Below are 12010 nucleotides of genomic sequence, written 5' to 3' on the forward strand. Positions count from 1 at the left end.
TTCCCTGAAAAGTTGCATATCGCGGGGACTATTGAAAGCTAGTGCAGTACGCCACAGGGTGTATGCAACTACAATGCCATTGGATGAATCCCGGATCATATTCCAGTCTGTGCTAGCAAAAATCCTGTAGTGTAGCATCCGTGTCATCTGACCACTTCCGTATTAAGCGAGTCACTGGTACTTCCTGCTTTAGTTTTTGCTTGTAAGCAGAAATCAGGAGGATAGAATTATGGTCAGATTTGCCAAAAGGAGGGCGGGGAAGAGCTTTGTATGCATTTCTGTGTGTGGAGTAAAGGTGGTCTAGGATTTTTTCCCTCCTGGTTGCACATGTGATATGCTGGTAAAAAAATTGGTAAAACTGATTTAAGTTTGCCTGCATTAAAGTCCCCGGGCCGCTAGGAGCGCCACTTCTGGGTGAGCATTTTCGTCTTTGGTTATGGCTTTATAGAGTTGGTTGAGAGCGGTCTTAGTGCCAGCTCCGCTTTGTGGTGGTAAATAGACGGCTACGAATAATACAGATGAGAACTCTCTTGGTAGATAGTGTGGTCGACAGCTTATCATAAGGTACTCTACCTCAGGCGAGCAATACCTCGAGACTTCTTTAATATTAGACATCGCGCACCAGCTGTTATTGACAAAAAGACACACACCTCCACCCCTCGTCTTACCAGAGGTAGCGTCTCTATTCTGCCGGTGCATGGAAAATCCCACCAGCTCTATATTGTCAATTTCTTCGTTCAGCCACGTCTTGGTGAGACATAAGATGTTACAGTTTTTAATGTACCGTTGGTAGGATAATCTTAATAGTAGGTCATCATTTTTATTTTCTAACGATTGCGCGTTAGCAAGGAGAATGGAAGGCATTGGAAGTTTATTCGCTCGCCTCTGGCTTCTCTGAACGATCCCCAATCTGCGTCACCTTTTCGGGCGTCTTTTTTTCACACAAAAGGCGTGGATCTGGGCCTGTTCCAGTGAAAGCAGGATATCCTTCTCGTCGGACTTGTTAAAGGAAAACGTTTCTTCCAGTCTGCAGTGAGTAATCGATATTCTGATGTCCAGAAGTTATTTTCGGTCATAAGAGATGGTAGCAGCAACATTATGTACACAATAAGATTTTTTTTAAATGACACAAAACGCCCGGAAAAATAACACAATTGCGCAATTGGTTGGGAGAATGTAAAACGTCAGCCATGTTCTTCGGCACCATCTTTATATGAAACAGTGGGTCAGTGCCAATACCATATTAACAATGTGCAGGTATACTGGAGTGGTAGGGGTAGATATAGGGGTAAGGTGGCTAGCCATCAGGGTATATGATAAACAGTTGCAGCAGTGTATACTATGATTATATGTGAGTGTGTGTGCTTGTGTAGAGTCAGTATGAATGTGTGTGCATGTTATGTGTGTGTGAGCAAATTAAGTGTGTGAGTGTCAGTATGATTGTGTGTGAGTGAGTGAGTATAAAAATGAAAAATAAATGAAAGGGTCAATGCAGATAGTCCTTGTTGCCATTTTGTTAGCTATTTAGCAGTCTTATGGCTTGGGGATAGAAGCTATTCAGGAGCCTGTTGGTGTCAGACGTATTGCTCCGGTACAGTTTGTTAAGCGCTAGCTCGTTGTATTTCTTGTCCTGAGGTGGAATATATACAGCAGTCATGCTAACAGCTGAAAAATCTCTCAGGAGGCAGAAGGGTCAGCATTTGACCATCAGGTATTCCAAGACAGGTGAACAATGGGTCGAAACTTCAGCATACCATTTGCTGTTGATGAAGAGGCATAACCCTCTCCCTCTGGATTTCCCTGAATTCATTGTCATGTCCACTCGGTGAATGGAGAATCCATTGAGTTGGATAGCCATGGGGTTATCTTGTCCGAACACCATGTTTCAGAAAAGCAGAGAATATTGCAGTTACGAGATTCACATTGATAGCAAAATCACAATCAGAGGTCCATCTTATTACCAAGTCATTGGCCAATAGAATGGAGAGAAGAGGTGGCCGGTTTTCCCTTTGTCTTAACCTCGCCTGGACTCCCCCTCTCCTGCCTGTTTTGTTGCTGCCGTTTTCTCATGGGCAGCCCGGAATTGAAGAAAGAGCCCCGGGCAGATGAGTCAAAGTTAAAGCTGGAATTAAGGTTAGTAACTGCCAATCTTCACAATATTCCTTCAAATTTAAACTTTATGGAATATTATAAGTGGCATAAATAAGAGGGTTTGAGGAGTGTGACTTTACACAGTAGCTCCCATGCTATTTAATCCCTGCCTATGAGCATGAGTGGGAATGACATTGAGAGTTTCAACTCCCAGGAGACAGATTGGATTTTAAGTACATCCTTCCAGGCCAACAGCAGCCATCTTGGTGCAGTACTTTCCTATATCTTACAACTGCAAATCTAGACACCACTAGCAAATGTGAGCAACAATTGAACAATAACAATTACTTAATATTATTCCCTATTGCTAGAAAGTTGTTATTGGTAGAAAGTTGTTGTTCAGCTTGATAACACAGCTGATTGTTTGAGAGGTGCAACATGTGCAATGAAGTGGTCCTTGTAAACGCTGGCATTCAACACATAGTTAATGTTGGCAATGGCATTCAGATAAAAATACTTCAGAGACAACAGTCGTTAGGAAACGATTCTCTGAAAGAAACTTGGAATACATTCTGCAAAGACTCATTACCAGCAGATAAATACCCATGTCATGCTCCAATGAGCAAATAGTTTTGCTCATAAATGGCATGCAGGTAGGCCATGCAAGGTTTTTGCCGAGGCAGCGTACAGTAACTTAGAGAGATTGTTGCTTTGTGGACTAGTGGGATACACATCCCACATGAATCATATTCGACAGCCATATGAAGGAATGTCTGGCACCCATTCAAAGCCACATGCTAGGAGTAACAGCACCGCAGAATGCCTCGCAGAGCATTCCCTCGCTTCAATGCACAGCTGAAAAGACACTCACGACAAGGACAGGGCTGCACACAGCATCGGCCAAAACGCCAAGACAAGCACAAGGTTATGTTTTCTTTTATGCGGCCTACACTGGTTCCCCAAACTGGCCCTGGAAGACCACTGTGCTATACACTCTGGTCTACATTCAATACACATACTAGACAACTGGAAGGTGATATCAGACCCAAAGCAGTGATCCATGGACGTCTGAAGAAAAGATTATGGATGGAAAATACAGCATCATTACTTCTCAAAAACCAGTTTCAAGACACTGAAAAGTCTAATGGTTTGTGCCCTGTGGTAAGACACCATCCAACTACTGGTTGACCATGACAGCCCAGTACCTGACTGTGGATTGACCATATACCCTGTGCCCCACTCTGGCTACATAGCTAAGACAGCTGTTGAACTCTTTGCCCCAGTTTTCTCTTCTGTGTGAGAAAGTGTCTACCCAGTCTGCCCAGTGGGCACAGTCCCAGTTCCATGACTAACCCCCACAGTGGGACAGGACAGAGGCTATGGGCTAGGGGGAGAGGGGAGGGGGTCTGACTCATGACACCCCAGCTAATGAGACAGTGGGTACGGGCAGGGGAGAGTGGATAGTAGGGAAAGAGTCGACTAGAGATGGAAAGTGTCAGTAAGAGAGAAATTAGAGGATGAGAGAGAGAGGGAGATAATTAGAGGCCAAAATAAAGGAAAAGTTGGAATTTCCTAATTTGTATGAAAAATACAGTAAGTTGTCACAGTTCTGTCCTCAGGGCTTCAGGTCTGTACTCTTTTAACTATGTATTTATTTCCCTCTTTTCCTCGCTCTCCCTCCATCTGTCCCTCTCTTGCCTCAAATGTGCGTCATGAGTATGGGTGACTTCTATCAAACTTTGTAATTCATATCAGCACACTGAGAGAGAATCGATCACACATGTTTATGACTTTGAGCTTTGAAAGTTGACTCTTTGAATGTAGAATACCCTCTCTTCTCCCTCGGTGCTTCATGAGAAGCAGAGTTTATTGGCGGCTGGGTCGGTCCGTTCTTGTGTGGTGTACCCTCGTCTCTGGGGAAGACATTACACGTCTGCAGCTACATTAGTCTGTCTGCAGAAGTTGGGACTTCAGAGGATGGGAAGGAGAAAGGGAAAAAGTGCTACATTCATTTCTGACAGAGAGAGAATGGGATGGAGAGGCAGACAAAGACAGAGGAGATGTGGCCTGGAAAACGGATCCAAATGTCTGCAAAGCTAAGTGATCTAATAGGCTAATGAGATGGCTGTGTGATGTGACGCTGGGAAGATAAAGCTAGAAGTCATCATGCGGGGGAAAGAGCAGCTTGCTAACCCTATCCACTCCCTCACTCACTTCCTCAACTGTCGGTGGTGCAAGGTAGCGCACTGTCGGTGTCCTCAGTTTAGAATATTTGAGATGATTTTGCTCATGGAAGTCATGTCAACAGACATGACTTCCATGAAACAGGCAGTTAAACACACCCAACCAAATGAGGACACCACATCCTCATCAATAAATACAGTGAGTATATGTGTCTCAGTACTCAACCACAATGTTAGTCTGTATGCTCCCCAGGTCGTCCACCTCCTAAAGGGTGGTAGGATGACTGGCGCTGGCTAGACCGACCAGGGCTCTTATTGGTCCCCGTTCAGGAGACATCCAGGACATGCTCTGTTTCTCAGTGGAAAGAGTGGCGTCCTTCAGAAAGAAGCAGAGGGAAAATGAATCACATCCTCGTCTCATCCTCCATTTCACTCGCTCTCCCACAATCGCTCCCATCCTTACGGAAGCAGCGTGTCGGGACGAGGGCCAAGGGAAGCAGACTGGCCTTGCTCTTTTATTCCATGCTCCAGACAAGGCCTAGTTTGTAGGTGGTTGTTTCCCAGGCCAGCGATGCAGTGGAAGAGAGACCCATACATCCTAACCGCATCTCATCAGATCTGCATGGCCCACAGATTAAAGGCGTGTGGTGTCTAGCCGCCCGTTGGTGAGATGCCATCCAGTCTTCCAGGGTGTCTGTAAATCATGCTGGAAACACAGAGAAAGCTTTCGACCATGTGTTTGCTGTTGTGTTGGCTGTGGCATTTACAACAACATGTGCACCATATTGATCCCCAGAGCTGATGGTTCTGCAGGTATTATCATGTTGGATCAAGCCCCTCTTTATCCACTGAGGCACAACCCTTGGGACAAAGTTCATGTGTAGCCATATTAGCGTTCACCCACACACGGTCACACCATTTGCTAGTAGCCCCATGATATGTATGCATGGTAGCATAGGACTACAAAGTTAACATAATACCTACAGATACGCTGTCTTAATTTGACCCTGCTTCTCACAGCAGGAAAATAATCATGCAGTAACAGGAAATGTGAATTATTATGTGGATTATAATACATTTTGTAGGGGTTGATACATAATTAGATAAATGTTTTGTTACCGCAAATCAAGTCTGACATTAAGCGGAAATTAGTTTAGAAGCATTTTAAATTTTTTGCGACCTTTTGACTGGGCAGTGCGACACACATTTTTAATTGGTCGCAAGAGGGCCAGTGAAACAAATTTATCTGGTCACGTACATTTTTGGTTCACGGGTTGCTTTTTTATCATCATGATTTATTCAAACTGTAATGTGCAATTGACAAAAAATGAACCAACTTAAAGAGGCAACAATGGCACGGTGTAACGGCTTTCGTTGGTGGAAGGAGAGGAGGACCAAAATGCAGCGTGGTACGTATCCATAATAACTTTAAATGACAATGAATACAAAAGAACAAGAGAATCAAAATGAAAACCGAAACAGTCCCGAATGGTGAAAACACTCAAACGGAAAACGACTACCCACAACCCATAGTGGGAAAACAGGCTACCTAAGTATGATTCTCAATCAGAGACAACGATCGACACCTGCCTCTGATTGAGAACCATACTAGGCCAAACAAATAGAAATATAACATATAGAACAAAACATAGAAAAAGACCCTAGAATGCCCACCCCAACTCACGCCCTGACCAAACTAAAATAAAGACATAAAAAAGGAACTAAGGTCAGAACGTGACACACGCGACTGCCCCTGTCTGTGTGTGTCAGGGCTCCACATGCATGGGAGGTTGTGGAAATCCTCCAGACCAGTCAATCATCCCTGTTGTGGCCAGCTTGTGCCAGTGAAGAGATTAGGCCATTATAAGAATGCTATTTTTAATCTTGGCTATGTAAATGATTAAAAAGATGGATTCCTGAAGCTGTTTGTTTTTGTGTCGTGGGAGGATGGACTCTACAAGGTGTCGAAAGCGTTCCACACGGATGCTGGCCCATGTTGACTCCAGTGCTTCTCACAGGTGCCCCTGCCACCTACTGCTATACCCCTTTCAAAGGCACATTCATATTTTGTCTTGCCCATTCGCCCTCTGAATGGCACACACACACACAATCCATGTCTCAATTGTCTCAAGGCAAAATTCTTCTTTAACCTGTCTCCTCCCCTTCATCAACACGGATTTCAGTGGATTTAACAAGTGACATCAATAAGGGATCATAGCTTTTACCTGGATTCACCTGGTCAGTCTATGTCATGGAAATAGCAAGTGTATTGTTTTGTACACTCAGTGTATTTTAGAATTTTAAAAAAATTATGTGAATGTCAATGCCATTGGGTAGGCTTATTAAAAAAGGCATTATTCTTAAAGTGGTAATGCATACTTACTTTATATATATTTTTTAAATCTTTTTTCTATAGGCTTTTTTTGTATGAAAGATCAAATGACCTATTGAAATTATGCACGCATCATTCAGTTTCCTGTCAAGTCTTGACCTGGGCCAGTATTTTTGTTCCTTTGAGGCAGTAGCTTTCAGTTGCAGGGCACTGGCCCTATGTACTACTGGCAAATGTAACTGAATGTCGAGCCCTGCTGTGTGCGGTGCGTGTAGCCATGTGGCCTATATGTCTACCACTGTTTGTAGCCATTAGCGATGCTAATGATAGCCTAATTGTTTTTGGATAGATGGAAAAGCAATTAAAACTTCAAAGTAGCCTATGCCTACCTGGCAGAATCATAATTATTTGCATCAATCCAGTGGCCATTTGTTTTGAAAACTCCATCACAAGTATGCTACAAAAACACTGCTAGCCAAATACAACTGTCTGGCTGGTGTCCACCTGAATTAAAGGGGTACTACACTGAAAAATCTACATTTCTCAGATTTTATCCAGACCTCAAAAAAAGGTTCCCTATTTTGGTTTAAGCATTGTTGTTGACATATAACATCCAATTAGGTTGTTTTTCTATTAAAATGGGTGCTTATGAGAGCAAACAAGTTTATTGCTGTTGTATCAAGTATACTTTTTTCATATTCTACCCTCGGGAAGGTTGCGTAGAAAATAACACATGGGACTTTGAACTTTGCACTTTGCACTTTATTTTAACAGTCTCTTATTTCAACAGTCTCTTATCTCAACAGTCTCTTATTTCAACAGTCTCTTTTCTTTGCTGTTAGAGTTAATCTACCCAACTCAAGGAACACAAGCTAATTTGAAAGATGGCTAGTCATTATTAGCCTGGTTTTGTATGGAATGCAGGAACATTATGGGACACAGGCCAGGTCATTTCTCATTGTTTGTAATAACAAAAATTGTGCAACCAAATCATGTGCTGGTGCCACAAACTGAAAAAGTTTGGTGCAACAGTGTCACCATTGGAAAAAGTAAGTATAGAACCCTGGATGAGTGTTAATGCATTAAGGCCCATGGTCCAAAACAACCTGGTGAGTCACTTATGGTCAAGAGAATGTCAGAAGCACTGAAATTACATTTACAGTATTCGACTCGGTATCCACAAGGACAAAAAGCAGCTGAGTACAAGTGGTCAGTAGGTGATAGCTAGACTAACAGTCCTCACACATGAATAGCTATTTGATGTTTGCTTTATTCCTATTCACACCTAGACACTCCCACCCTCGAGGGCTCATATCAGCTAGCCTTGGCATCCACAGTGTATGAGTTAATGTGTGTACGCATGACTGTACCGCCCACAAGTCAGTGGCAGCATTGTGTGGAAGCAGATGGATATGTGCAGGTGTTTGTCAAGTTGTGTTTTTCATTATTCACTGGGCTGAGACAATTCAATAAGCGACAGGTCAATGTTATATTGATCACGCTGTTATTACCAGTATCACCACAGCAAGCGGTTGGTAGACCGTCTCAGTGTTAGGGATTCAGATCGGGCTGACTTCTCTCACTTCCTCCCTCCATCTGCTTATCCCTTTAACTCGGTGGGGTCAAGGTACGGGATGGTGTGTGTGTGTGAGGGTGTGTGTGTGAGGGCGTGAGGGTGGGGAGTCACAGACTGGATAGCAGTTCACAGACTGCTATACCGGTGTCAAGTCTGGATGAAAGAAATTAGAGGGAGTGGTGGTGGGGTTACGCACTCTCATCTTCTAACTGTCATCTTCTATTAATACCTAGGCTACACCTCAGGGGTCAAGTTCGCACTGAGTTCCCGCAACCCAAAAAGCTCAAATGGCGTCTTTGAGTGTTAGATGGATTTTATACTGTATAAAGACCTATTCAGCTATTGTTGGCAACGGTCAGTGTAACGGATGTGAAATGGCTAGCTAGTTAGCGGGTGCGCGCTAGTAGCATTTCAATCAGTTACGTCACTTGCTCTGAGACTTAAGTAGTGTTGCCCCTTGCTTTGCAAGAGCCTCGGCCTTTGTGGAGCGATGGGTAACGACCGTGCTTCGTGGGCAACCGTTGTTGATGTGTGCAGAGGGTCCCTGGTTCGCGCCCGGGTCGGGGCGAGGGGACGGTTTAAAGTTATACTGTTACATTGATGCTGTTGACCCGGATCACTGGTTGCTGCGGAAAAGGAGGAGGTTGAAAGGGGGGTGAGTGTAACGGATGTGAAATGGCTAGCTAGTTAGCGGGTGCGCGCTAGTAGCATTTCAATCAGTTACGTCACTTGCTCTGAGACTTAAGTAGTGTTGCCCCTTGCTTTGCAAGGGCCGTGGCTTTTGTGGAGCGATGGGTAACGCTGCTTCGTGGGTGACTGTTGTCGATGTGTGCAGAGGGTCCCTGGTTCGCGCCCGTGTCGGGGCGAGGGGACGGTTTAAAGTTATACTGTTACATCAGCACTCAAAAGTGGCCCTTATGTTGTGTCGTCACTCCGCAGAGATGACAATCACCATGTAATAACCTAGTGTGTACACTATATTGGAAAGGAAAATGTAGTGTTATCATATTTTATGATGGCACTGCACTATGAATATCCCTGGGTAGTTGATTACAGGACGTGTTTCTGTGTTTGGATACAGAGACTTTTGTCTGTGTGTATCTTTGGCTTGTTGGCCAGTCAGTCTCAGTTACCTTAGCTTCCACACTGTGACTCTATTTATAACCCAGGGTAAACAAAATGGATACAGGGGAACAACCGGGAAAGGTCTCTCAAGATTGTGCTGTTGTCAGGGAGTTTGTTGGGTGGTGTGTTGGGAACTACACACTCAACGTGATGTGGCGATGCGTGGGCTATGACCATACACTCATTGGCTATGACTGAACAGAAGGGAGATGATTTCATGCAGACAGGGAAACTGTGGATGGATAAATATACCCTCTGTCTGTCTGTCTAGGCACTGTTTCTGGCTCATGGTTTCCTTACCATGGAGTCTCAGTTGTTCAAGAGTTTAACATAAGTGGATTTGTACTGTTTTATGAGGTACTGGCCAGTGGCCACTATTAAAAGAGATGCACTGTGATAGGAGAAAAATGAGGATGGATAAAAAAAACATTGTAGTTACTCCACAATACTAACCAAATTGACAGAATGAAAATAAGGACGCCTGTACAGAATAAAAATATTCAAAAGCATGCATCCCATCCTGTTTACAACAAAGCACGAAAGTAATGCTGTGTAAAATGTGGCAAAGCCACTAATCTTTTGTCCTTTTTTTGCCCCAAAGTGTTATCTTTGGGGCAAATCCAATACAACACATTACTGAGTACAGCACTATATTTTCAAGCATAGTGGTGGCTGCATCATGTTATGGGTATGCTATTAATTATTAACAACTGGGGAGTTTTTATTAAGGATAAAAAATAAACGGAATTGAGTTAAGCTCAGCCAAAAATCCTAGAGGAAAACCTGGTTCAGGCTGCTTTCCACCAGACACTGGGAGATTAATTCACTTTTCAGCAGGACAATAACATAAGACACAAGGCCAAATCTACACTGGAGTTGCTTCCCAAGAAGACAGTGAATGTTCCTGAGTGGCCGAGTTACAAGTTTGACTTGGTTTGACTTGGATATGTGGTGGTGTGATAGTGTTAAACGATATACTGTTCTATCTTTTGTTTTATGTGTAATGTAAGTGCCTTAATGTGTTTGGACCTCAGGAAGAGTAAGCTCCTGCCTTGGTAATGGGGATCCATAATAAATACAAATACTTAAATCTGCTTGAAAATCTATGGCAAGACATGAAAATGGTTGTCTAGCAATGACCAACAGCTAATTTGACAGAGCTTGAAGAATTTAGAAAATAATAATGGCCAAATGTTGCACAATCCAGGCGTGTAAAGCTCTTAGAGACTTACCCAGAAAGACTTACAGCTGTAATCGCTGCCAAAGGTGATTCTAATATGTGTTTACTCAGGGTGTTTTATTTATTTTTCATTTATTTATTTATTTTTTTTACAAATGTTCACATTTCGACATCACAGAGTATTTTGGGTAGATCGTTGACAAAACAGGCCAATTTAATCCATTTTAATTCCACAAAATGTGGAAAACGATAAGGGTTGTGAATACTTTCTGAAGGCATCCTTATATCACTGGCGGTCAGTGCTGTTTATTTTTCATGAGTATGGCCTTATTTCTATTACAGTATATTGGATGAATCTCATTCATATTCCATTCACCTAGTTCAATGTAACAACGATAGGTTTAGGCTACTACATGATACTCAAAATGTCCCTATATCCATCATGAGGTGGCTACAACCTAGCCTATGAGTGAATGTTTTCAATGTAGGTGCACACAGGTTGAGAGAAAAATTTGAGATGATGGACAGTGACACATGGACAAACAGTGACACATTCAATACCGCCTTGCACACTCTTGCCTGCATCTAGCTTATCTTGGATGTAATCATTAGTCGAACAGTTGCAAACAAGAGTTTCTATTGGACAAATTCAGGTATTTTTATCCCTGTTTCGTTTGCTTCCGTTTAAGAAACGCTTTTCAACAGAATCGGCAGAATGAATACACCCCTGATCATGCATAAACACAGTTCACTTTCATAGCAGTCACATTGTATTCCTTCTCGCCTCTATGCACTCTCCTCCTCTCACCCTTTCCCTTCGTTTGTGGACTTCAATGAACAACACATCAGATGTATGTGACCAGGCAAAAAAAAAACTTTCCAAGCCAAACCATGTCATAACCGCTACACACAGCCTTCATCGTTGTCACCATATTAGCTAAAGTAACGTCCTAGTCAACATAGCCAATGAAACTAATGCTTTAGTAAACTCACTACATACAGTTTTTGTTGAAAACTGTTCAACTACTGTCTTTCTCTCTCTTTGAGTCAAATACTCACCATATGTAATGCACTGCAGTGCTAGCTAGCTGTAGCTTATTCTTTCAGTACTAGATTCATTCTCTGATCCTTTGATTGTCAGTTCATGCTGCAAGACCCCTGATAGGTTGGAGGACATCCTCTGGAAGTTGTCATAATAATTACTGTGTAAGTCTATGGAAGGGGGAGAGAAACAAGATCCTCCTAGGTTTTGTCAATGTACCAAGAACCTCCTAGGTTTTGTCAATGTACCAAGAGGAGGACGGAAGCTAGCTGTCCTCCGGCTATACCATGGTGCTACCCTATAGAGTGCTTGTCATGTATACTACCTCTCCGGCCTCTAGGTCATCAGGCTGCTGATTATCCCGTACACCTGTCACCATCGTCAAGCGCACCAGCGCCTCATGACACTCACCTGGACTCCATCACCTCCTTGATTATCTTCCCTATATCTGTCACTCCCCTTGGTTCTTTCCTCTGGTGTT

General features: G+C 43.1%; 1 protein-coding gene across 2 annotated transcripts in view; it reads left to right on the forward strand.

The window, feature by feature from the left end:
• Positions 1-12010, forward strand: part of LOC129836399 (serine protease HTRA1A-like) — a 40958-nt gene that overhangs the window by 18596 nt on the left and 10352 nt on the right. The gene's annotated exons all lie outside the window — the stretch shown is intronic.

The sequence above is a fragment of the Salvelinus fontinalis genome, chromosome 37, assembly GCF_029448725.1.
Source record: "Salvelinus fontinalis isolate EN_2023a chromosome 37, ASM2944872v1, whole genome shotgun sequence".
Taxonomy (NCBI): Eukaryota; Metazoa; Chordata; class Actinopteri; order Salmoniformes; family Salmonidae; genus Salvelinus; species Salvelinus fontinalis.